The sequence below is a fragment of the Panthera tigris genome, chromosome E2, assembly GCF_018350195.1.
Source record: "Panthera tigris isolate Pti1 chromosome E2, P.tigris_Pti1_mat1.1, whole genome shotgun sequence".
Taxonomy (NCBI): domain Eukaryota; kingdom Metazoa; phylum Chordata; class Mammalia; order Carnivora; family Felidae; genus Panthera; species Panthera tigris.
Genome location: NC_056674.1, coordinates 60,555,754 through 60,578,764, shown reverse-complemented (window position 1 = coordinate 60,578,764; position 23,011 = coordinate 60,555,754). Strand labels below are relative to the sequence as shown.

Here is a 23,011-nt window from a genome sequence, read left to right as displayed (position 1 = left end):
TAATAGAGGAATTTTTAAACCTGAAGTTAGTTCTTTGAAAAGATTAATAAAAATTGATGAACTCCTAGTTAGATTACTCAGGAAAAGAGAGACACAGAAGACAAAAATTTCCAATATCAGGAATGAAAGCTAGCACATCACCAGAGACCCCACAGACATTAGGAAATAAGAGAATATTACTAACAACTTTATGCCAATAAATTTGACAACTAGTGAAAATAGGTAAACCCTTTGTTGTTGTTGTTTTAATTTTTTGTAACGTTTATTTATTACTGAGAGACAGAGAGACACAGAGTGTGAGCAGGTAGAGAGAAGGGGAGACACAGAATCCAAAGCAGGCTCCAGGCTCTGAGCTGTCAGCACAGAGCCCGACGCGGGGCTCGAACTCACAGACCGTGAGATCATGACCTGAGCCGAAGTCGGTCGCCTAACCAACGGAGCCACCCGGGCGCTCCAATAGGTAAACCCTCTGAGGGACAAATTACCAAAACTGACACAAGAAGAAATGGAAACTCTGAAAAGTCATATATCAGATGACAAAACGAATTCATAATTAAAACCTTTCCCACGCTGAAGTGGCAGCTGTCTGGCTGCGGGCAGGGTGAGTCTTGGGGTTTTGCTGACGAACCGGAAGCTCGGAAAGGGTCTGTGCCCGCGGCGAGGTGCCGAGAATCCTGAAGCCACCTACACCTGACTGCAGGTACCTTGATCTGCCTGGTTGTTTGTACATCCATCTCCTCACTCACAACAACCTCACTTTACACACAAGAAGAGCCTCAGAGAGGTGCTGTTTCTTGCCCTCTCTGGGTGCCCAGGGCCCAGAAGGTTCTTGGAGCTGCCCGGAGCTTGCTTCCTGCACCTCCTTTTCCTTCCCACTCCTGAGCCTTTGAGACAAGGACCGAAGCCCCCATGATCTATGGAACCAACCTACGTCTTCAAAATCAACATCTTGCAGATATCCCCTCTTGTTCCCCGGACTTAGTATCTTGTTAAATCTTTCATAATAGGTTCTCCCGGAGATCATGGACTTCGTAATACAAACACACACATGTACACACACGTATACGGTGACGCGATCCGTCCCCAAACCAAGCTGCTTGGACAGTGGTGGGATGGCCATGTCAGGATGATAGGCAGATCAGAACTGACCTGGGAACTTCAGGACAAGTGGTCCACCTGAACGGGCGATGTGACCACATCCTTGCCATCTAGAAGGTTACCAGAACACAATAACCGCCCTACACACAGTCACGCTCTGCACTGTGATCTTGAGCTTGCCCGCCACCACGGCGAGCAGGTAGCAGGTAGCAGGTGGAACCAAGTAGTCACGATTATTATTCCTGCCTCAGGCAGGTCGACTGATTTTTCTTGAAGCCAGAGAGTAGGGACCCATTTCAGGCCTATCATGGATTTCCCTGAAAGTGGCTTCCTCTCCTACAATTTCCTGAAAAATCTGAACGTACAAATGTAAATCTATAGTTGACAAATTCTTCTTGTTTCTCTTTTTGCCGTCAGTGCCAGGAAGTTCAGAACAAAACTTCGGGCTGATTTGGGGTCCGATAATCTACGAATCACCTTGCCATTTCTATTCACACAGTTCAGTTGTTTCTTGCATTTCCCAAACCCTCTTTGGAAGCAGATGGGGATCCAATTATAAATAGCATTTTTAAAGGATTCAATCTGTGCGCACAGGTGGACCTCACAAGGCGCCAGCCAGTCCTGCCCAGCACTGAGTCTCCTGGAAAGTGCCTTCCCAGGGGTGTCTACACTGCTGGAGTGCCTCTCCTGAGTCACCTCCATCATGTGCTTCTTCCCTGTGCAGAGCTGGTGGGCGCATCTGGTACAGTGCATGGAGCACTGTGTTAGGAGCCCGGCCACCTGAAAACTCCAGCCTACAGGGATGAGACTTGGGACCCTCCTGGGACCACCATCCCCCACCCTCTGCAGAGCCCAGGCTCCGTGAGCAAGAGGTTCGGTGGCACCCAAGGCTGTGGACCCTTGTGGGGACTCCACTCGCTCTGCGGCTCTTCCCAGTCCTGGTTCTGGGCCCCTTCCGCTGGCAACACCTTTGCCCGCACCCCCCCCGCCCCGTGGAGAGCAAAGACACTGCCGAGGGACCCCCTCCGGGTCCCCCGCAGTAAATCCAGCATCCCCCCTGCCCCCACTCCCAGAGCACCCTGCGCGCGGGCCTCAATCACAGCTCAGGTGTCATTCCGCCTGGACCCTGGTGAATTGTGAACATGCCTGTGTCCTGGATGGCCACGCAGGGGCCCCGCACAGCACGGAGCCTTCCAGGATCCCGGTCTTCTTACCTGTGGAGCGAGGCTGCCTGTGTCTCGTCTCTCCCACGGGGAAGGACGCAGAGGCACACCTGCGGACTGAGGCCACCATCCCCGCGGGAAGGATGGCAAGGAGCAGAGGACGGGTCACGTCGCACCTGGACTGGCTGCTGACAGCCAGGACCTGCGGGCTAATTCGGGAGACTCCCGCCCTGCGGCCCACCTCTTCGCACCCCGCCCTCGGAGACCGACTATTTTGTTATTGTTGTTAATTCCTCACCAGGTGGAAACCCGCACCGTGGGGCTTAATTAAGCTCAGCCAGCTGTTGCCGAACACGGGCATGTGACGCGTGGCAGAGCCGGGCTCGAGCAACAGAGTGGGGAGGGCGAGGGGTGAGGAGGAGCGGGTGCCTTGGAGGCCCCGGGAGACCAGCAGCCCAGGCCCAGACGGGAAGGGGTCCGAGTCCGGGGGGCAGGAGGCCAGGCTACCAGAGGGGACCTCGCAGGTAGGTCCAAAGATGTGGCGGACCGGGCCCTGGCGGGCACTCCCCCACCCGCGTTGGTGCAGAGGTCCTAGCTCCTAAGAATTGAGGTCCTACAGGACAGAGGAAGACTCTGCAGGGGGACAATCGCCCAGGCCCGCGTAAGGGTGTGCTGCCCGGGCCCCCCTCGGCGGCCCCTGGGGAGAACAAGGTGCTGTGTGTGTGCGCACGTGCATGTGGTGGGTGCATGAATGTATGTGTGCATACGTGGTGTGCATGTGCGAGTACACGTATGTGCACATGGGGTGTGTGCGAGTGCAGATGTAGTGTGCATGTGTGGTGTATAAGTACATACGTGTGTGGCATGTGGGTGCCTGTGTGTGGCGCATGTGTGTGAGCAGCTGTATTGCGTGGTGCGTGTGCACGCGGGGGATGTGTATATGTATGCATGTGGTGTGTGTGCGTGTGTGCACGTGCACGTATGTATGTGTGTGTGTGGGGGTGTGTGTGTGAGTACGCGGGCGTGCGTATGTACGTGTAGCATCTACGCGTCCACGTGGGGAGTGTGGCTCTAAGACTCTGTCCACAAGCCCGGTCTCTGGATCAGGATATGACGCGGTGGCATCCTCCCCTCTTGTTTCAGAACGCCACGCGACACTTCCACAGGACTGTCACGGACGTTCCAAAACCGTGGTCAGCTGAGTGTGCAAGCATCAGGTGACACAAAACGGAACCGTCCCACTCCCTGCAGGCCGAGCCGCTCGAGTGTTGTGAGCTCCGTGTGTGCCCCGCTGGGAAGTGCTGGGCCGGGAGGGGGGTGTGGGCTGAGGGTGCCCAGAAGAGCGGACACGATGCCGGACACGGGAAGGGCCCGGTGCTGCGTGCCGGCTGCGGCGAGGCAGGACTGCCACGCCAGGCACCGCGGGCCAGACCGTCACCCCAAACGTATAAACAACTCCTACGGGTCAGGGAGAAAAACAGGCAATCGATGTTGACCCTTCACAAAAGAAGAAACCCGCCGGCCAGTAGACATATGAGAAGATCAAGCCCAGCAGAGTGGCTGCGGTTAAAAAGACCCACGGAGGGAGCTGTCGTGAGGACGTGGGGCGGCTCCCCTGCTCACCCCTGACCTGTCAGATTGCCGGCATGGCCTACGACCGGGGATGTAAACATACCTACAGACGGCCTTCGCTCCCCGCCCCCGTCAGCTCGTTCCTCCCCCACAGCCTCCCCCCCCGCCCATCCCCGGTCAGCTCATCCAGGCTGCTAGGACGAAACCACCACAGGCTGGGGGGCTTACAAACACCCCCTGGTTTCTCACAGTCCTGGATGCTGGAGCTCCATGACCAGGGCACAGACGGCCGTCTTCTTGCTGTGTCCCCGCGGGGCGCAAGGGGCAAGGGCTCCAATCCCATCACGAGGCTCCGCCCTCCTGACCTCATGGCCTCCCGACAGCATCACGCTGGGGGCTGGGTTCCACAGATGAATTTGGGGGACGCGACACTCAGTGTGTAGCCCCCACCTACCAGAACATTAGTGTCCTCCGCCTCCCGGGTCTCAGTCCACCCCCACCTTTGCCGGGTCATAGCCTTTCCGACAGAAGTTTGCCATAGCTGGGGGCGCGGGGGACTCCTCCTTCCTAAACCTGCACTTCAACTGCTGTGACAAAGCAGGTGACAAAGCACCTGGGAAACCAGTTCAGGTCCCCATCTCTGACCAGGGATGAGCAAGAAGAATGTAGACAACCACGTCTTTCTGCCGATATGTTCTGGTTTTCTAAACACTTCTGCCGACCAAACCTCACCTGGGTCTCACCACACCCTAGCAAGATGAGCACCGGATTTCAATTACCCCCCTTGCCACCCCCATCACACTGTTGACAGCGGGTGAGACTCAGCAAAGCCTGTTGGAGCAGACAAAGCGAGAGGCAGGTGGCCTCAGGTGCACACCACAAGCTTAAACGGTAAGGAAATGTTACCTCCCCAAACGGAGTTCAGAAAAGGGCAGGATCCCGCTCGGGCTGATTCAATGGCTGCATGATGTCATCAGAGACTCATATTCCTTTCACATCACCACCACTTCCCTGGGTCTGTCACGCTTCTGCACAGTTTGCAAGCAAACCTCTTTTGGTCCCCACCACCTTAATCAAGGACGGAGGTTTAGCAAACACCCTTGGTAGACAGAATGCCCCCCTGCAAAGCCAAGGGCAAAGTTGTTTGCTTTCCGGGGTAAAGCTCAGGCAAGTTGGCCCACAGCCCGTCACTGAAGGCTCGGGCTCAGTCACCATTGTTCAGACACCCTGCATGGAGAGCACCCACCTGGACCACACTCACGGGATTCAGGAAGAAGGAAACGCACTGCGGTCTGCACCATGCCCAACCAAGCCCCTGGCTCTGATCGCACGTCTCCTGCCAGCATCCCCGAAGGCAGGGCGGTTCAACACAAGGCCGGGAGCGAGATGGCCCAGCGACCCCAGCATCACACCCAGACATGGCTCACTGGCATCGAGAGAGGTGGTCTGTCCTCCTACAGATCTCCCTCAAGAGGGGGAAGGATGGTCTCCTGAAGTGTCTCGTACTGGGTCACATGACCGTTTCCGAACCAATCGTTGAAGGGTAAGTGAAGGAAGGCCGGTGGGTGGGCAGACAACAGGGGGCCCCACCGGCGGGCTGGCAAAGCCGAGGGCCAAGGCAGCGGCCCCTTCCGAGAGCCGAGAGCCGACGCGAAGCAAGCATCCCCCCACGTCCTTCTCCAAGCGGGCATGGCCCCCGTTCCAGAGGAAGCACGGAAGCAGCAGCCCTGGCTCGGGAACACAGGTCAGCATCTCCCCACGCGTCTTGCTCCTCCCTGCTGGTGACGAACGGCCACGGTGTCTAAAACAGGCCACCCTGGCGCTGGGGAGAGGGAGGGCGTCCACACGGCGGGCTCCTGGGAGGGGGTCTCAGCCCGGAGTCGTGTCCTTCTGCCAGCGGGGGCCCCGGCCCCGCCAGCTCAGCCGGTCTTTCCGGCTGTCCGCACCGGGGGCCCCAAAGCAGGCTGCAGCCCGCTCCAGCCGCCCCCTCACCAAGACGTGCCCTGCACCACCTCGCTGTCCGGGCTCCCCGAGCCCCCTCCCACTAACTACCTAGGGAGAGGAGGAGGGGAGTGGGACGGAGAGGCGGAGGAGCCAGACCCCAACGTGGCCCAGACCAGGGAAGCCGGTGCCGCTCGGTGCCCGCCGGGCACCTGCCCGCTGCCTCACCGACAGTCGCCACCCCCTGGCTCTGGCCCGTCAGCCAAATGCCACCGACCTCACTTCCGGTCGTGTAAGCACCTCCCCCCCTCCCCCCACGTGGGGTGACTGACACACGCTGGGCCCAATGATCATTAGGCCGCGTGCTCATGCAGGCAGTGCGCCTGCGCAGGAGCCACGCCCATCGTGAGCCCGGAGGCGCCGCAGCAGGTGCGGAAGGTAGGATCCCGCACAGCGTCGACGCGGCCCGCGGTTCGTTCCTGGTTCCTCGGGGACGGGCTGCCTTGTCTGGCAAGACTCTGCCATTAGGGTGAGCCGCTGCAGAGCCGAAGGAAGACCTGAGGGAAGGCCGGAGACAGGTGTCCTCCCAGAAGGTAGAGGGAGGGCGGCCGGGGGCAGGGAGGGGGCGCGAGCTCAGTGCCGCCCCTGGAGCGGGCTGCCAGCGGCAGGGACGGGGGCCAAGAGCCCAGGACCCGCAGTCCCGGTCCGACCGAGAGACACTCTCTGCACAGATAACCAGGCCGTCGGGACACCTGGCGTCCAGCCCCCACTGCATGGGCCCTAGGGTGTGAGCTGCGTGCAGAATGGTGGGCAAGGGTCTGGGCACCCTTCTGGGACCTGGCAGGGGTACCATGGAGGCCGACTTCCCCTCCGTGTCCTGGCTTTCAGCTGGACAAACAGGCGGTGAGCAGCAGAAGCCGGCCGAATACTGCGCTTCCGTGACGGTGTTCCCAGGGTTACGCCATCCTCCCCTTCCCCTCCGGAGCTCCGTTCTTCCATCTGGGTCCTTTGGCCTCCAGCCTTCCCTCTGTCCTCACAGTCCCAGGGCCTCCAGAGCCTCTGAAGGGTGAGGCTGCCCAGATGGACCTGAGCTCTGGTCTCTCCTCCCCAGTGTGAGCATCTCAGATCATACGGCATCCGCCTCTCAAAATACTCTGGGGCCCCCTCATTGGTCTGAGGAAAGTCCAGTCCACATGTGCCCCCTGTGCCTGCCTGCAGGGGACATCACCGCCTCCACCAGCGTGGAGACTGCGCTCCAGCCTGTAGTCAGGCAGGGCCACGTGGTTGGCTCTCCAGGGTACTCGGAGGGGAAGGCACTGTGTTCTCTCCCTCCCTCCCTAGCTGGTGTCCATTTAGAAGGTTAAGGTTCCAGATGGTGCAGCAACCCCCTCTGTCCTCTCTTGGGCCCTCCCCTGTCAGCTCAGTCCCTCCTCTGTGCTCTCCTAGGAAAGGAAAACCGAAACCATTTACGTCTTCATATTAAAGTCAGTGCTGCGTTGACCAAGCCCTGGCCCTCATCCTCCAGGCACGTGGGAAGACCCTGCTTTCCATACCTCCTCGCTGTTTGGGGGCTGGGCAGAGCTCTGGGTGGGAAGGATGCGGGCCGCTTCTAGACCTGCCCCATAAAAGCCTGAGCTAGAGGTGGTCGTGGCTCACGGTTTCCCCGGGACCTGTCCGGCCTCTCTGAAAACAGCTAGTTGGTGGGACCTTGTCTGCATCCAGAGAGCTAGCTGCAGAGGAGTCCAGGATTGGCTGTCTGCTTTCAGCCTGTCCAAGCGGGAAGCGGGTGGGATGCAGGTTGAGAGAGCAGGTCTAAAATGTTTGCCCAGAGTCCACCCTGTGACTGCTCGTAGCACACGCGTCCTTCCCTTCAGATCTGAACTGGCAAATGCAACAGGAGCGAAGCCTGCTCAGACCAAACCCAGTGCAACTTCTGCACCAGCAGGCTAGCAGACCCTGTCTCCAGAGAGCAGGACTTTACACCCTGTTCTCCAGAGCGGACTGACTGCATTGGAAATGCCCGTGACCTGCCTCGTCTGCCTCAGAGATTCACCCGATACGCTTGCCCGGGGGCATGTGGCAGAGGGCTCATCGCTGAGGAACAGCTGTGGGGTCCGTACAGAAAGCTCAGTGTTTGGGAGAACGATAGAAGCAGAAGCAGACTGTCGGGGGGAAAGTGGGAAGGCTTTCAGCTGGGCTCCACCTCAGGGTTTCAGTGCTGGCTAAATACCAGAATCACCTGAGGACGAGGAAGTCACAAAGTCACTCCTACCAGACACATCCCGAGTCGGGCTCAGGATCTCCGAGGTGGGGCTGGGCTTCGGTCCCCGGGTGATCCCCGGGGGCTCGCTGTCCTGCCAGGGGCTGCCCTTCGGGCAGGGACAGGCTGGGAGATGCAGACACACTCATGGGCAGATGGCTCACGCACACGCACACTCACACACACTCACACTCACGCGGGTATCCTGTGACACCACGTAGTCACACAGGTAAGCCTGTGTGCAGCTGTCCCGGGAAGGGTGTGGGGACACTGAGGCCCTGGCAGTCAGGAACCAAGGGGACGTTTCGATTTCTGTCTTACAGTGCTGGTCGTTGGCTTTTGTTGTCTTGTTGTTGTAGGCGCTTAAGCCCCATCGAACATTATTTTCGGGGTGCTTGGGGGGCTCAGAGGGTTGAACGTGCGATTCTTGGTTTCGGCTTAGGTCATGGTCTTGCAGTTCGTGAGTTCAAGCCCCGCATCAGGCTCTGCACTGACAGCGTAGAGCCTGCTTGGGAGTCTCTCTCCCCCTGGCGCTCCGCCCCTCCCCCACTTGCTCTCTATCTCCATCTCAAGATAAATTTAAAAAACTTTTTAAAAATCATTATTTTTTAAATAAAAAGGATGCCTTCTCCAGACACTGCCCTCCCTCCAAGAAGGGGATTTCTGGCTAGCAATGACCTTGGAGCATTATTTGGGGGCAGACAGGCCCCCTCAGCCGCCCTCTGTGGGTTTTCCAACCCGGCCCCAGGATTAGGTGCTCATCATGCAAAGGGCAATGTGCTCCTGGACAGGGTGCACAGATGACCGGCAGAGCTGTCCCTCCAAGACCTGTTCTGCTGACGGCCCTGAGCAGTTCCGTCTCACGGACGTGAACCTTTGCTGGGCTGGACCCTGGGGAGACGGCCCCCTCCAGGCTAACAGCTGGCACACGTCAAAATGGATGCTCTGGGGAGGAAGCCCGTCGGGGGAGGCTTGTTCCCGCCTCCCGCACCTGCCCCCCACACTGCAGCCTGACAGCCCTCTGCTGTGCCCCATCCCAGTGCCACGGGCCACCTCTCTGGGTCACAGGTTTTAATCGTCTCTGAAGGGAGTGTGCTGGACTATAGCCAGCAGCCACCAGAGTCGCCTGGGGCTTACTATGAATTCGGAGTCCAAAGGTCCACCACCGGGGACAGGATGGAGCCATCAAATCTGCACGGACAAGCTCCTGGGGGCTCTGATGGCAGCCCTGAGGGAGCAGGGTCTGGCACAGGGGAGCCCTGGGGGCAGGAACAGCGGGCGGGGAGCAGTGCCTGGCCTGCGAGGGTGTTGGGAGGGGCCTTAAAAGTCCACCTTAAAAGTCCAACTCCCGAGCACTGGGAAGGCTGCCAAGACAGGGCGGAGGCAGCCTGAGCTCTCACACGGAGGCCCTCAGCACTCCCCCGTGGTTCACTTTTAATTGGATTTAATTATTTTCTATTTAATTGCATTTTTTTAAAGCTCTCCCCAGTGGTTTCTTGATCTGAGGATCTCTTCTTTCCTCTCTGGGCTGGAGGTTTGGCCTGGGTAGGGAGGAGGGCATGGGGCCAGGGTGGCTGTGGGCCGTGGGCCCGCCGAGGCTCCCCTGGGACCTGGGAAAGGCCTCCTGGCAAGGGCACCAAAGATAGGAAGCGGGGTGGGAGGCCAGAGCTGGGGCTGACCCAAGTCCCTCCCTGGGCCAAGCAGACGTGCCCCCTGTGCCACCCACCTGCTGCAGGGTCGGGCTGCCCCCATCACTTACCTGGCCGGCTCCTCACGGTCCTCCCCCTCTCTGCCCCAAAGCCTGGGGCACCTCCCTGTCACCCCCAGAATCCAATCCAGGGTCTTCTGGCCCCTCCACACAGAGGCCACACAGAGCCCCTGCAGGTCCCCCCCCGAACCTGCTTTTCCATGTGGTGGCGCCTGCCTCTCCCCTCCTCTCTTCCTGAGGCCGCCCACGGCCAGACATTCAGGAAATGCATGAGCTGCACAGACCCTGTCCCGGCACCAGGATACCCGTCCCCATCGTCCATCAAGTGTGGCTGCAGAGGATTTGCAGAAACCCCTCCTGCAAACCCCCAAGCCCGTTTGGGCTCCTGACTTGCTTTAACCAATAGGATGTGGCAGGAATGTTGTCATGTGAGTTTGGAGTCCAGGCCCTACGAGGCTGTGTGGCCACCACTTCACCTTCAGTCTGGGAGCCCCACCCTGAGGGAAGGAGGCTGGTCTGGCTCATGGAGGCCTCGGGGGCACACTGAGTGCCATCTGAGGCTTGTGAGTGAGGTCTCTGTGGGCTCTCCAGCCCAGAGACTCGTTGGCATAAGCAGCTGCAGGCACACCCAGGCAGGAGCAGACAACCTACAGTCACGAGAAACAAGAAATCACTATTGTTCAGAGCCACTGACATTCGGGTGTTTTGTTGTGCAGCAAGAGTTACCCGATAGTGGCCACAGCAGGCAGCACCTGGCTTTCCACACTTAGTTGGACGGCTCTCCGGCCCCAGCATGCCAGCCTCCCCCTCCCCCTGGCCCTCAGAACTCCGTGCAGACGCTCGCTCACTCGTAGCTCTCTCGTAGCTCGTAGAGGAGATCTGATTCCCTTGTCCTCCTTCAACAGCTGCCATCGCCCCAGGATGGGGTTAAAGCTGCCTGGCTAACCCACATCAAAGGCCGTACCCATCTTGTCCCCATCCGGTGCCCCCGCCTCTCCACTCCCCGCCCTGGCCTCCTCGTGCTTGTTCTGCCCATGGAATGTTCTTCAGCGACTTCTCCATGGAACAGACTCATCTTTCAAGACCCAAATGAATCCCCGTCTCCTCTGAGAAGATCTCCTAAGTCTCTGAGCACCCTGTGTCCCGCAGCCTAGCACCCCGTCCTTGGAGCCCGCTCCCCTCCCTCAGTCTGCGTTGCAGCACTGTTCGTGTTCACCCTGCTCACTCCCTTGATCGCGGCCCCTGGCAGAAAGACGTGGCTGAGCCCCTCTCTGTGCCTCAAAAACATACACAGCAGTCCTTTAATATGAGATGGGGAGAATGCATACGAACGAAGGGACTGGTTCCTTCCTGCGCCCCAGGGGATCACCTCTGCAGCTCCCAGGGTGAGCGCACCCCTACCTGGAACCTTACCTTAGATCAGGAGCTTGAGGGTGGACGAGGTGTTGATTGTGGTACTTCCCAAAGGCTGGCACAGCACCTGGGCACATGGCGCGACCTCTGTGAACGGGTGGGTGGATGGGTGGGTTGATGAATACATGTGTGTCCAAAGTAGAGGCTTAACTTCCTAAGTTGGCAAACTTTCCACCACAAAGTCCCAGCACCCAGTCTTGGGCAGAGCGATTTCAGCCGTGTGCGCCTTCTGCCGTGTGTGCCCAAGACACAAAAGGGAGGAGTTGACACCAGTTCTGCAAATCTCTCCTCCCCTTGGCACAGTAAGAGCAACTTAGTCCTGGTTCCCTACTTGGGTTTAGGACCTACACTGGACCACTCTGGGCCAAGCCCTTTCCCTGGGACAACCTCTCTGCATGTTCCCTCCAGTGCGTACTGCCTCTTCTGGGCATTCCTGCCATTAAATGCTCTGGGAATGGCTGAACCACTCTAAGGAGTGAAGCCTGGGGCTGGGGGTGGGCAATTGAAGGGCCGCTCAAGCCGCTTAGTCTCAGGGAAATCGTTGGCAACGTTGAGGGCAAGGCCCTGGGTAGAAGCGGGGTCACTGCAGGGCCCCAGGTGTCTGTCTGCACTTTGTTCTCTGGCTAGACTTGCAGGCGGCCAGGCTACTGCAGGGGTCACAGAACCGGCAAAGGACACGGGCCCTAGACGTTCACTCCTCCCTGTGGGAAGCTCACTCTGGGGTCCACTCTGAGGTCTTGGACAGAATCCAAATTAGGAGAGAGAAAGGCACTTTCTGGTCTCAGTCCTGCGGATCGCCTGTTCCGGAACCTTGCACAAGCCACTGTAACTTTCTGGACCTCAGTTTCCCATAAGCACCCGTACCTGGCCTCCCTCGCCCCATGCTTCTCCCAGTACTGTGTCCGTAGCAGACAACACTGATCAGTCCCGGCTGTCTCTGTACCTGGCATCAGAACCTTTCTCGACGCTGCATTCTGAGCAGGGGCTATGAACAGACCGGCGGCGTGGGGGACAGCCGGTGTTGGCCGGGCTGAGTTTCTTTCTTTTTTTTTTTTTTTTTTTTTTTTTTGGGCTGAGTTTCTAAAGCGCTATCTGGCCGTGGGCGTGATGAGCCATATCCTACTGACCGTGTCCATGTTTCTGACAGCGTTGTGGGCCTCACTCTGGACTGTCTCCTCATCTCTGCATTTCCCTGGCACACAGTAGGCCCCAAACGCCAGCAGAGAAAAATGAATGAGTCGCCATTTGTAATAATAAGTCCTTTCGCGTTTGGGCCCGGGGAGGACATGTGCTGGGGTTGATGTCAGTGCCCGTATCTGTCTGCATCGTTGGCCCACAGGCTCTGTCCTTCTTGGCATCGGGGGGAGCCAGCAGAAGGCTTCAGACATAACCCATGAGCAAGAAGAGATGGGGCCCCACTCACCACGATGGGCCCTGGCCACACACAGGGGACAGGTGGCCTCCCCTCACTGGGCTGGGGCTGCCAGGTTCAGCAGGTGTAGGGAGCTTGGCCGATGGGGAGGGGAGGCCAGACCTGGCATTGGCCCCCAAAGGGCACAGCCAGCCATACAGGTGGGCAGTTCCCACCCCGAGGACATTAGCCAGGATGCAAGCCAGATGCCCAGGTGAGAGCCCTGCTCTGACCCAAGAGGAGCTGACCCCAAACCACAGGTGGCCTTCCAGGCTCACCACCTGTCACCTCACAGCAGCAGCCTTGTCACATGTCAGCCCATAGGGCTGGACTGCATTTCCGCAGATTCCCTTCCTGTAGGGTTTAGACACAGTGGGTCCAGAGGGAGAGTCTTGAGGGGGATTTGGAGGGGAAGGGGAAGCTACCCCTTGTCTGGGTCTATGGAGTCGCCTGTGGCATGTGGCCAGGCCTGTGACTGTGCCGCCGTCCCCTCCCCCCTTCACCAACTCTGATCCTGGGGCGTGGGGACATCCAGCTCTGTGATGCAGCCCAGTGTCTGCGGGCCGCCCAGCCCCCAGGTCACAGACGCAGCCGGGAGCCGTGCTGAGGCTTTCCGGGGGCTCCAGCTCACGTCTGGGGTGCATCTTGCCCTCTTTCCCCACCGCACAGCACCTTCGCTTCCAGCACCAGACGGCAGCCCCACAGAAGGGGGTTAACCAGGTGCCAAAGTGCGTGTGGTCCAGTTGCTGTAACGAGTCCGTGTATATCTGCACACACACGTATCCGTGTATCCCTAACACCCTCACACCGGCGAGCCTGCCTCTCCGGGGGATACACCGACATGTGTGGGGAATGGAGAGTGCAGGCAAATAACCGTATGATAAATATCCTGAGAAATCATGACTTGAAAGATGCCATCGAAACGAAGTTCCTCTTCTCTCCTGGTGACGTGTCAGTACAGGTGCACCTGTGTCCAATGTCAGTCCGTGTCTCTGGCTGGCTGGCTCTCTGTGTCTTTCTCTCCCTCTCTTTCTGACCATCTTTCCTGAGGCTTTCTTGCCTGTCACCTGGGTCAGACTGCTGGGAGAGGGTGGGCAGGCTGCCTGGGTTCAGCACCACGGACAGAGGAGCTGATCTGGAAGGCCCTCCGCCCCCAGATTTCATCCCCTGTGCCTCGTCATCACTGCCCACGACTCTGTTCATTCATTTGTTCATCCCCTGGGCAGCCTCATCCAGTGCGATGGGGCTGTGGCCACAATAGCAGGAGCTGTGACACCCGTGTGTCCCTGGCTGCATGCACCACATGTGTTAGCTCGTTCAGTCCTCGTAATGGCCTGTGAGGTCAGCAATATTGTGCCTACTTTGCAGATGAGGAAACTGAGATTTGGAGCAAGGAGTACCTTGTCCAGGGTCCCACAGCTGGAATAAGGAGGGGCCAGCAGTCAAACCTGCCCACACAGACACACCGCCCGCCCCCCCCCCCCCACTCCAACTTCATGCCTCCTCCTTGCAAAGCTTCAAGGAAGAAGGGGAATGTTGAACAGTTTTAGATACCGCTCACCCACCACCCGACTTTACACTTGGGAATGCTGGGGCCACCTACCCATCAGAGCTACACATTTGTAGAGGAGGCGGGTCTGTCGCTGAACCACCACGGACTATCCCAATGGCCCCGAACCAACCCACAGCCAGCCTGAGTGGAACAGTCAAAGCCTGTGATCAGGAGGAGGGGACAGGCAGGTGGGCTAGCCAAGGGTCCCCGTGTCCCATTGGGTGCCCACTCTCAAGAAGACCTTCCTATCATAATTCTCATGTATTTATAATTCTCATTAATGATTATTAATGATTGCTGATATTTGCGCAGAGCTTTTCTGCTGGATAGGAGCTCTGGACCGGGTGACTTGGCATTTGCTTATGAGTAAAGCCAGAGGCAGAGGCAGACTGGCATCAAGGGAGGGGAGCCAGTGGCACCGGCAGTCCCCGAGATGAGAAGCAGCCACAAGGACAATGCCGGGAGAGCCTGGCCAGGGCTGGCCAGAGGGCCACTGCCCAAAAGTGCAGGGTCTGGCACTTCTGACTTTGAGAGGCTCTGCACAACCAAACGTGTGCCTCGGGGATTAAAGTTAGGACTTAGGCTATTCTTGTGGCCCTTGTGCTTTCTGCGGCCCCCTCTTTGTGCTCTGACGTTTCTCTTTGAATGTGCTTGCTTGTATCGGCTCAGCCTGGGGGAAGTGAGGCCTCACCCCGTCTGCGTCTGGGTCAGAGGGGACTGTGCTGCATGAGGGTCCGGAGCAGCGTCCATCTCCTGAGTGCCGTGCCCGCTTGCTCCCCACGGCATCCGTAATGGGGTGTCCCCAGCACAGACGAGGAAACAGAGGCTCAGAGAAGAGAGGGGACCCGTCTGGGTGCATCCAACTGGGGAGCATGTGCACCTGGTCTGTCGACTCCAGAGTCCAAGCTGAATGTGGGCACGTCACCCACTCACCTCTGTTTCCTCAGCTGCAGAATGGAGGTGACGAGCACGCCCATCTCACAGAGTCACTGCACATTGAGCTCGTGAGCATGTGTAAAGCAAGAGCAGAGTGCAGGGAGGGTTGTGAGCAGTTCTGGCCGTCCGTACCCACGTACACGTCCCCAAGCCCGAAGTTCACAGTGTTCGTGTTTTCCACACGCAATGCATCCTAGTGGTTTTTAAATATTGGTCTTAACACACAAAGTTAATGTCTCAGACCACGGTTCTATAAAGTCCTGCTGGTGACAGTGGAAGGGCCCCACCTGGAAGGGGACCCAGGGACAGATCCCGAGATGGGCCAGCCTCCCTCCAAGGTCCTGTCTGCTTGGCCGGAGGGCTTAGCATCTTGTTTTGGGGATGGGGGTCCTCCCTCTCCCTTTGTTCCTTCCCCACAGAAACCTGGCTGGATAGAAGAATCCAGGAGGTTCTAACAGAGAGAAGCATAAGAAAAAGAGCGATGGGGCAGGGCGGTGGCGCCGGGGCAGGGAGCAGCCTCGGAGAAGCTGTGCAGTCATTTCAGTGCCTGGGCTCGTAGGTCATTCCTTTAGGCCCCTGTTAGTGGGGCCACCTTGCCTACACAAACCATCACTGGAACTGGGATTCAGGCAGCATTTCCTGCATGGAGGGAGGTACCAGAGTGCTCTACCATATCCCTCGTTCTTGCTGTTTCCATGCATGACCGCTGGCATCCACCTGCCCGTCCCATGGCCGTACCTAGAGCTGGAGCCCACATGTGGGCATGTTTACGGGGTAGCTTGAGCTGTGTGTGTGGGTGCTGTGTGCTGAGTGTGGTCAGTGGGTGTGGGTGTGGTCTATCTGTCGGGGTGTGGTCAGTGTAACCACAGCTCCTGTGACATCACCATGACACCTTCCCACCTCCAGCACATGGCCGAGGCGCCTCTGTGATGGTCCTTCTCCTTCAGCACTGAGTATGCAGTGGGCACCTACCGTGTGCCAGGCAGGCCCTGAGGTTTCAGCAGTGGATAACCAGACTCAGATGCTCTTCCTGTGGCACTACCACTTTGGGAGCGAGGCGGGGACAATGCAGGAACCGGGATTAGGGAGGCAGGAGGGTGGTTAAGAGAGGGCTCTATGCGGAGGTGACATTTGGCAAAGACTTGGAGGAGACGACGGAGGAACCCAGCAGACGTCTGGGAGAAGAGGGCCCCTGGGAGGCGGCACAGCACGTGCAAAGGCCCTGTGCAGAACTAGCCTGACTTTAAAAACAAACCAGAGGAAGGCGGCTGGGACCTCTGGGAGTTTGAGGTTTTCCCTCTGGAGATGGGAGCCACGGAGGGTCTCGGGGGAGAGGGGCGTGGTCGGCTTCCTCTCCTCCCACCTCTCTGCCTGCGTCACATCCCTTACTGTTCTTTTCCCGTAATTGTGCGTTTGTTTGTATGGTTGCGTTGAGCCTTTGTCTCTGCCGGCGGGCTGACAGCTCAGGAGGAAGAGGCCACGCCCCACACAGAAAGACTCAGAAGGATGAGGCTTGGGGGGGGGGGCCCTTCCCCTGGCTCACACTCTGCAGAGCCATTTCCTCCTGGTGACCGTGGCCCCCAAAGCCCCGAAAGCCAGGGCCCGCCGCTCCTGGGGGGGACCCCTCCGCCCCTGGGGGGGACCCCTCCCTCCGTCAGGTGTCTGCACCTCGGCTCCCGCTCCCCTCCGGTCCTCTGCCTGCATCTGAAAACTTCATGAACGAGAGAAAGGAGGGAGACAATGGCCAGGGAGGGGGGCGGGGGGGGGGAACCCAGTGTCAAGCCACCACTCTCAACTCCGCATTTTCCACGGCATTTAAATGCCCGCGAGCAGATTAACGAGGCCTCGGCAGCGGCGGGCGGCGGCACTGCCGTATCTGGAGCGCCAGCCTCGGCCGTGTGAATATTGATGGCCAGGCGGGCTGGAGGCGGCCGCGCGGCTTTATCTCGCGGGCCCAGGCTGCCTGGCCCTTATCGGGCCGGCCCGGCTGCACAGCTGCTCCCGCCTGCCCGCGCCGCCCCCGCCGCCTGCTTTGTAATCAGAAGAGAAGAAGTTGCTGTCTTGATATTTCCATTTTTATCTCTTTTATTGACTTCATTTTCATGGCTTTCAGGGAGTGTTTTCTGTGGTCGCTCACATCTTTCTGCTGCCCCGGCCCCTTGACCGGGCTGCGGGAAAGGGGAGGCGGGGTGAAGACCCGGCGCCCCCTTCTCCAACCTCGTGGGCCCGGCTTCTCCCCGGTGCCCCTCCCCCCCAGGTCCCTCCCACAGGGCCACTCCCTCCAGGTCCAGGGCCCTGGACGTGCAGGTGCACACCCCTCGCCCCGGTCTCGAGCTCCCAGCAGAGCCCCAGGGAGGAATCGGTCTCAGCAAGCCTTAACTGCAGCCCCTGAGGGACTGCGGGTGTGGGGGGGGGGGGGCCGGGCCCGTCACAGGTGAGGGACGGGCACTCCGAGCCTCCTTCCCCTCGGCTGCCTCCATGGATGTGGGGGAGACGTGATTATCTCCCCTTCGCAGACGAGGAAGCCGAGGTTCTGAGGGGTTATCAGTCGCCGCCACCTTGCTCCCCGCTGCTGACTCGTGGCAGAGAGGGACTGCCGAGGGGCCGGGCCTGCAAGATGCGTCTGTGCAGGGCACAGAGCCGGCAGGGAGGAAAGACCCGCCACCGGCTGCTGGCCTCTTGGCTCCGTCCGTCCTCTGAGGGCCAGGGTGGTCAGATCCCCATTGCGACCGTTAGCCAGAGTGTGTGACACAGGGGGCCGAGGGGCCGGGCCTCCCCCGAGAGCCTGGCTGAGTGTCACCAGCGCCCCTGTACTGGGTGGAATAGCATCTCTCCAAAAAATGTGTCCCCATCCTGATCCCAGATGTGGGTCGTGAATGTGACCGTGTTCAAAAAGAGGTCTTTGCAGATGTGATTAAAGAACCTCAAAGTGACACCATCCTAGATTAGCGGCGGCCTCAATCCAATGACTAAAGTCTCTGTAAGAGAAAGATGCAGACACAGGGGAGAGGCCATGTGAGGACAGAGGCGGAGGTGGAAGGACACAGCCGCAAACCCAGCGACGCCTGGGCCCCCGGGGGTGGACGAGGCTGGAAGGACCCTCCCCTGGAGCTTCTGGAGGGGGTGCGTCCCCTCCTGGATCTCAGACTCCAGCCTCCGGAACTGGGAGGAAAGAGACCTCTGTTGTCGAGGTGCCCACCTGCGGCCACCTGTTAGGGCAGCTCTGGGCACTCACACCGTCCCCACGTGGCTGAGACCCCATCCCTGCCCACCCCAAATCTATAGCAGCAAGCCTGGTGCCTGCTCCCACAAAGGTGCTCTGCAAACATTAGTTGAACGAGCAGATTAACCCAAGCGGAGGGCTCAGGCCTGAGCACCAGGCTGTGCGTGGGGAGTGTGGGTGTGTAGGAGCTGGGCTGCCCCTGCGCCCCCCGCAGCCCCGCATCTCCCAGCCCCTTGTGGTTAGGAGGGCACATACCCCCTGGGGCTCCAGCTCCTCTCTGGAGGTGCTGAGGCCGTGGCTCTGGGAGGTCTGAGCAGGGCAGGGGCGGGGGGGGGGGGGGGGCTCCACTCACAATGACGTTTGCACGAGAAGGAAAAAGTCTTGCCGACTGACCTGCTCCCGCGGCAAGCCCGGCCCACCCAGACCAATATGGTGGTGGCCCCCACGGACCGAGGGACTTAGGTGGCCTGTGTTTGCAGGTCACGGCACGAGCCGGTGCTTATGAAGAGTGCAATCACCAGAGGCCACTGCAGCAGGGGGGGTTAGACGTGGCTTTGGATGTTCTAAAAAGAGGAAATCAGAGAATCTGTGTGCTGTTTGGGATATGTTATTTTCCACAATTCATGCTAAAGAACAGAAAGGCTGGCAGCTGGTGCGGACCAGTGTGGTTTCTGTCACTAAAGAGAAGGGTCAAAGCCGGAGGTGATGCTGAGGCTCGGTTAAGCCATTGTTCCCACCAGCCACCGCTCCCAGTGGGGGGGGCCTCCGATGACTGCCATGGGGGTTGGAGAGAAGCCCCTGGGCTTGGGAGGGACGCCTGGGAGATGGGCCAGACCAAGGTGTCCCTGGGATGAGGGGCATTCCCACGTTAAGCCACTCCCTGCCCAGGGATCTGGGGTGCCGCCCCCCCTGCACGCAGCTCCCAGGTTCCACACCAGCAGGGCTCTGGCCCCTGGGGGCCAGGACTAAAGGCTCAGCGGAGGTGGGAGCTGGACAAGCCCAAGGACAGCCAGGCCCCTCAGGCCGGTGACGGCAAGGCGTGACGCAGACCCCCACGGCCCACCAGGCACCTCCAGGACAGAGGACGGTCCCCAGGGCTGCCCACCCCACACAGCACACGGCAGACACTGTTTGCAAGCCAGAGACACTGAGGTCCAAGAGCTGGAGAGGTGGGGTCAGCCAGGACACGGCAGGGCCAGCGGGGGCCGCCCTCGTGCCCCCACGTGAAGGCCAGGCCCCTCCAAGGTAGAGGCCATTAGGCACCACACGCAGAGCCCTAGTTAGTAACAGAAATAAAAGGCCGTGTGCTCCCTGGTAGCGTCCTCGCCAGGGGCCAGGTGTTCAGTTAGGGTCTGTCCAAACTGCTGTTACAGCTCCCCCACCCCATGTCCGCCTAGACCAGCCCCCGTTCCTTCCTGTCCCCCCCACAAATGTCCCCCACCCGAAACGGCCCCCTCCCTCCAGCCAGGGTGCAGACTCCAGCCTCCAGGTGAATCTCGTGGGATTTGGGGTTTCCTGTTCTTCTAGCTGAACATAAGCTTCCCATGCCCTCGGTCCCAGGAGCCAAACCACATTCCTCCGCCCTGGGCTAGAGCGGACACCACGGCAGACAGGCCCGCACCCCGGGCCCCAGGCTCACCTCGGGTCCGCAGGCCTGATGATTGCGGAGAACCGCTCTGTCTCCTGGGCCACAGCCCAGACCAGGTCCCTGAGGCCACTCCCCTGGGCCAGCCAGGCCCCGTCCAGCTGCAGAGCTGCAAACGAAGATATTTCTGTTGTTGCCAGGGGCAGGTTTGCGGTCCTTTGTCATGAGCCTCAGGGCACTCGTCCAGTGTGCGGGACCGCCCTCTTAGCACCCTGGGCTCGGACACCTGGGCCCAGGCTGGGCTCTGACGAGGAAGACCCAGGGCTCGGGGCAGGGGAGATGGCAGCAGGGGTCACCTGGTCTCCCCCTGAGCCCCACACCACAGGAAGTGGGTCCTACGCCAGTTTGTAGAAGCGAAGGGTACGTGACTTCCGGAAGGACAAGAAACGCCGACTAGCAAAGATTCCTCAGCTAGGACACAAAAAACATTTGCTGTGGGAGAAAAAGTAGAAAATAGGACTTCGTCAAAAGTAACACCTTCTGGTCTTCCCGAGACTCCGTTAACGAAACGAAACAGCGAGACACAGAGAAAATACGCACAGTACGTACATGTGACTCTTTGCGTTGACGATTCATAAGGAATTCTTGTGGCTCTGCAACAAAAGTACAGACACCCAACGAAACGTGGCCCAAACATTAGACACTTGGGTAAAAGAAGACAGACAGATGGCCAACGACTACGTGAAAAGATGCTCGACGTCCCCAGTCGGAGAAATACCAATTCATTGCATATCGCTGCACATCAACTAGAAAGACTCAAATTGAAAAAAGAAAAGAAAAACCTGGGGCACCTGAGTGGCTCAGACGGTTGAATGTCTGACTCTTGATGTCGGCTCAGGTCATGATCTCACGGTTCGTGGGATCGAGCCCCAAGTCCGGCCCGGTGCTGACAGCACGGAGCCTGCCTGGGAATCTCTCCCTCTCTCCACCCCCCCTCCACCCCGCTCTCTCTCTCTCTCTCAAAATAAAACTTAAAAAAACAAAAACAAAAATGTCTTGTTAAATTCCAAAAAAACAAAAAACCTGACTATCAGATGTTAGCAAGGAAGTGGAACTCGTGGGGACGCAAAATCAGGGCAAGTACCTGAGAAGACAGTTGGGAAATTTCTCACGAAAGTGAACGTACTTGCCACGTGACCGGCGCTTGCGCTCGGAGGCACCTCCGAAGGAAGGGAAGGAAGGGAAGACCAGCGGTCTTGCGCACAGACGTCCGCGGTAGCTCAGCCCGCGATAGCGAAACACCGGGAAGAACCCGGCGTCCACAGGTACAGGTGCTCGCGTGCCGGGAGGACGGGGTGGGGACTCAGGGCACGAGCCCGTCCCCGGAGCGTCGTGCCGCTGCGCGGAAGCCGGGCGCAGAACGTGTGTACCGCGTGACCCTGCCGCCGTGCCGAAGGGCCAAACGCATCTCGTTAGGATAGCGGTCCGGTGGGTGCTTGAACTGGGGGCGGGGAGAAGCGATTTTGGGGGGGTACGAAGCGACGGAAGCGTCCTCTGCCTCGTGTGCAAAGTGGGCGTGTCGGTCCCCACGCCTTGCGCCGCGTGCGTGCGTACGTGCCGCCGTCTGCGAGCTGGCGTTAACCAGGCCCGGGCAGCGGGGAGGAGACCGACGCTGCTGCGCGCGATGGCCCCGGGCGGCCCCGGCCCTGCGGCGTCCGGCCATCCACAGGCGTTTGCTCCTTGCTCACGTTTCTTGGCGGCGGTGACAGGTTGGCTGTGGTGGCTCTCGTTCCCGCTCACAGAACGAGGCCCTTGGCGCCTCCCGAAGCTGCCGCTCTGTCCCCACACGTTGCACGGGCCACGATGCCAGGGGACCCCGCCCGACGCTGGAGGAAATACTGCCTCTCCAGAAAGCAGGGGCGGGGTGTACCCTTGCCGTAGGGAAGGTCAGGGAGTGCGTCATTGCAGAGGCATCGCCGCCCCTGGGGAAGCCAGCAAAGGCGGCCCAGGGCCCTGAGCTGGGGCTGGGAGGTCGGGTGATACAGGCGGTCCAGGGGGAGGAAGCGTCCCCTGAGCCAAGCCAAGATGATGGATGCCAGCGGGCGGTGACAATCGCCACCCTCACCGAGCCTGACCGGCCCCAGCCTGCCGGAGGCACATTTTAACTCCCCAGATCCTCACACGGCCCCGTGGAGTGGAGGAGCGGGAGGTGTAGACAGGCCATGGGACCTGCCCAAAGGTGTGCAGAGAATGGAAAGTGACCCGGCAGCGGGGTTCCTGTTCCACAGCCGGTCCCTGGGGTGTGGACAGCAAAGGTGAGCCTGGGGCTCCCTGGGGGCGGCATGCCAAATTGCCAGGACTCACCGGGTCGCACCGGGCCACATGACAGCCAGCCACAGCCAGCCTAGCCTCTGCCAGCCAAGCGAGTGGCCAGGCCAGCTGGCTGTGTGCCAGGATGCCGGCAGCGGGGTGGGGTTGGGGGAGGGGCAGGAGAAGGTGGGGGTTGGGCACCGCTTCCCACCTGTCTCCTCCCTCAGGTGGCACCAATTTTTAGCGCCAAATCTTCACAGCCAGGATGCAAGGGTCCAGGGCTGTGGGATGGGCTCAGCCCAGGTGCAGGGAGCCTTGCCAGGCGGGGAGTCTGCCACGCACAGAGAGCCCAGCGGGGGCACGAGGCCAGCGGGCTGGCAGAGGGCCCTGTCCCTTCTCCCCCGGCACTGTCCCTGGGGCCCTGTCTCTCCCTGGCACTGTCCCTTCTCCCCCGGACCGCCTGCCTGCTCCGAGGCCCTCTTCTGCCCTCCGACAACTTTGGAAGGTGCAGCACCGGGTCCCCGATCTCCTCTCTGGCCACCAGCTCAGAGCTTTGCTCTGCGGGCCCATCTCGCCCGAAGGTGCCCATCTCCAGCCAGCTGATGGTGCAGAGTGAGCTCCCCTCCACACCGCTCCACCTGCCGCTCTACCTTAATGGGGTCCAGGCCAGCCTCTTCCTTCCCTGGCCCCGCCGGCTCTCCTCCCATCCTCCCCTGACACCGCCCGGTCCCAGCCTCAACAGCGACTCCCCGTCGAGAGGCCCAGGGGCCCTGCATGCCCTCTGACCCCCCTCGTACAGCCCTGGCTCCCTGCACTCCAACCCCCCTGCCCTGGAGCAC

General features: G+C 59.7%; 1 long non-coding RNA gene across 1 annotated transcript; it reads right to left on the bottom strand.

Moving 5' to 3' along the window:
• Window positions 1-17,131: 17,131 nt before the first annotated feature.
• On the bottom strand, window positions 17,132-21,465 carry LOC122234106. The gene is made up of 6 exons (XR_006211842.1): window positions 21,007-21,465; window positions 20,472-20,677; window positions 20,219-20,354; window positions 19,917-20,031; window positions 18,671-18,840; window positions 17,132-18,032 (listed from the first exon to the last, which is right to left on the bottom strand). It is a non-coding gene; the product is annotated as an uncharacterized LOC122234106 (long non-coding RNA).
• Between the last annotated feature and the right edge of the window lie 1,546 nt (window positions 21,466-23,011).